The sequence below is a fragment of the Toxotes jaculatrix genome, chromosome 15 (genome assembly GCF_017976425.1).
Source record: "Toxotes jaculatrix isolate fToxJac2 chromosome 15, fToxJac2.pri, whole genome shotgun sequence".
In the NCBI taxonomy this organism is placed as follows: domain Eukaryota; kingdom Metazoa; phylum Chordata; class Actinopteri; family Toxotidae; genus Toxotes; species Toxotes jaculatrix.
Window position 1 is genome coordinate 25,017,019 of NC_054408.1, and position 3,445 is coordinate 25,020,463.

Below are 3,445 nucleotides of genomic sequence, written 5' to 3' on the forward strand. Positions count from 1 at the left end.
AACTGAATTTCCCCATGGGGATTAATAAAGTAACTCTTAATCTTAATTTCAGGCACTTTGGGACTGTTTCCAGAGACAGAGACAGGTTGACGATGTTTGCGAAGACTTCAGCTAGTTGTCCTGCACAGTCCCTGAGAACCTGTCCTGGGACGTGATGCCTGCAGCTTTGCGTGGGTTAATTCTGCTCAGTGTGCGCTGCACATCGCGTGTGCTCAGTGCCAGAGGCTGTTCCTTTCCTGTGTCCGTTGTCAAACCAAGCAAAGAAGTTGTTGAGCTTGTTGGTTAGTGAGAGCTCTGATGTCTGGCCACATGCTCCTGGTGTTGGTGCTACTGAGGTGGTTCTCTACTCGCTGTCTGTAGGATTCTTTAGCCTTCTTTATGCCTTTCTTTAGATTGTGTCTGGCAACACTGTATGCTGTGTTGTTGCCAGATTTAAAGGCATTATTCTGTGCTTTTAGTAGGTTTTTTACCTTCTTCCACTGTTTGTGGTTTGCATACCTCTTTATTTGCTTGGGCACTGTGACATGTTCTACACAGCTGTCGATGTAGAAGTTTACAGTGGCTGTGTATTCCTCCAGCTCCAGCTCTGTGCTTTATTAATTTCTGACCACTTTTCTGTTACATTGAATTTTAAATAAACCTACTATAAGGTCATGGCGCTGAGTGCATTTTCTATGAACTACAGAGCACTGACCAGGTTTTTCCAGATTTACTATAAATCTTATGATGAATCTAACAGGATGCTTTGGTGAATTAGTGTTTTCAGTGTGATTAAAATGGGTAAGAACAAAAGACTCACACAAGGAAAGCACACATTTTAATATGTCTTCTGATCTTTGTCAAGGGTCAAGGACAGCAACATAAAATAAACATTTCTATTATTTATGTTGTTGATTAAAGCTACTGTAGAAATAGACTCGTGATTCATTACAAATTCTGGTGAAAACCTCCGTCAGTGTGTTTAAGTTTATTACTTTATAATCCCTCAAACTGGGGAAATTTATTCTCTGCATTTTATCCACACCAAGTGTATTTCTGTGTGTGTGTGCGTGTGTCTGTGTGTGTGACACTGTGGGCTGTCTTTTGGGTATTCTTAGCTGTTGCTTTTGCGACTGAGACAGTGAATCTGCAGCAGTATCAACACTATGAAGTTTGATTTTTGCACCAAATTTCAGACAAAATGTCGTCCACAGGTGTCAGCCATATTTATGTAGAGAGAGGTGAGAAAAGAGGTGAGAAAACACAGATGGGAAAAAAACACTGATGTGGTGGTGTGATGTTTACGTTCCACTGAGTGTGTATAACCCAAAGGAAACTGATGTCCTAGTTGTGCGTCCTATCATCACACAACCTCTTGAGTTTAGTAATGTCCCTGTAGGTTCACATCTCTGAGCAGGACCTGTGAGAGCACACAGGGTATGTTTCATGTGTTTTCTCTGTTAGACGCAGCTGTGAAGTTTTAGTGTGATTTGTGTGGCTCAAATTGTCTTGAGGTTCCTGAGCAAAAAGGTTGCTCTGTCCTTACAGCCAGCTGTCCATCTTAGACGAGAGCTTTCAAGTTTCTACCCTTCACAACTCAACAAAGATGTGTGTGTATGTATGTGTGTTTAACTGTGAACTAAACTTCAAGCAGTCTCTCTTCTACAGTCCTTACACTATATGAATCCCCAGGCATGGGTGGATTTTGTATGTGTGCATAAGTCAGATTGTGTGTGTTTGTGTGTTTCTACATGTGAGTGTTTGTTGTGTTCATATCTCTGCTTTTCATCCCAATCTGTCAGATGTGAGTGAGCGAGTTGTGTTGTAAACATTACTTCTGCTTTTATTTCTGCTCTTTTATTTTACATATTCTTTTTTTTTTTTTTTTTTTTTTAAAAACACATGACTGAAGAACTGCACACACATTCCAATGTGCATGGACTTTGTGCAAATGGCGATAAATTCTCTTGAATCTAGAATGTGAAGCTGAGTCCCCACAATGTGGATGAACTAAAAGACAAGTGTCCCCATAATGTATTATAACATACACATACACACACACACACACACACACACATGTTCTGTTTTCTTTTCAAAATCAAAGGGACATGATGATGTCACATGTGATGATGTCACCAAACATATAAATACAGATGAGGTTGAACTTCACAGCACTTCTGAATCCAGACACACAGTGATTGTGTAAGATTGCAGCAGCACAGCTACCATCAAGAATCAGCAATGGACAAGAGGGAAGACAAAATACGGTCTAAGATTGCAGCAGCACAGCTACCACCAAGAATCAAGATTCAAGAATCAGCAATGGACAAGAGGAAAGACAAAATACAGTCTAAGATTGCAGCAGCACAGCTACCATCAAGAATCAAGATTCAAGAATCAACAATGGACAAGAGGAAAGACAAAATACAGTCTAAGATTGCAGCAGCACAGCTACCATCAAGAATCAAGATTCAAGAATCAACAATGGACAAGAGGAAAGACAAAATACAGTCTAAGATTGCAGCAGCACAGCTACCATTAAGAATCAAGATTCAAGAATCAGCAATGGACAAGAGGAAAGACAAAAGACAGTCTCTTAAGACTGAAGAGCAGGATTTGCAGTCGGAGCTGGAGGCCTTCAAGGAGAAGTACACTTACTTAAGTCAATCTGGGGAATGTGAGAGTGAGACAGATGAAACTGACCAACAGAGTGATTTTATATTCAAAAGACTTCAAGATAGTCTGACAAACATTTTCGAAGAGTATGTACTACAGATAAATGACTTACATGACTCTCAGGAAAAGCAGTTGGCAGACCTTAAACACCAAGAACTTATGCGAGAAGAATCTGAAAAGAAACTGGCATTGCAAAATGAAGAAACGTCCAGGATGTTGAGAGAGCAGGCAGAAAAATATAACTGTGAGCTGTTGAAAGTGAAGGAAGAGCTCAGTCAGGTGAAACAGCTCAGGCAGAAGGAGCAGGAGGAGCAGGAGGAGAACAAAAGGTTGGTGGAGAAGCTGCAAAAAGAAAAGGAGGATTTGGTAGAAAATGAGAAGTTACAATCAAAACAGATGGAAGAATGGAGAAGGGAATCTGAGGAATTAAAGCACACTGTCTCAGTACTAACGACAGACCTCAGAGATAGAGAAGAAAAAATGGCTGAACAAATACGTGCTATTGATATCAGCGCAAAGTCTCTGAAAGACACACAAGACCGTAATTCAGCTTTAGAAGACCTTGTAGAACAGTTGAATAAACAGGTCAAGAGCTTAGAGGGTGAAAATGAACATCTGTCCAAGCTCAAAGACAAAGAAGCTGCCTCAGATAAGTCCAAGAGACAAAACAGCCATCTCAAAGAAACCACGGAACATCTGACCCTTAAACGGAAGGCCCGTGAGTCAGAATTGAACAAGCTGAAGATTGAGTGTGCAGACCTCAGGACAAAGCTGCTGCGTATGAAGGAGA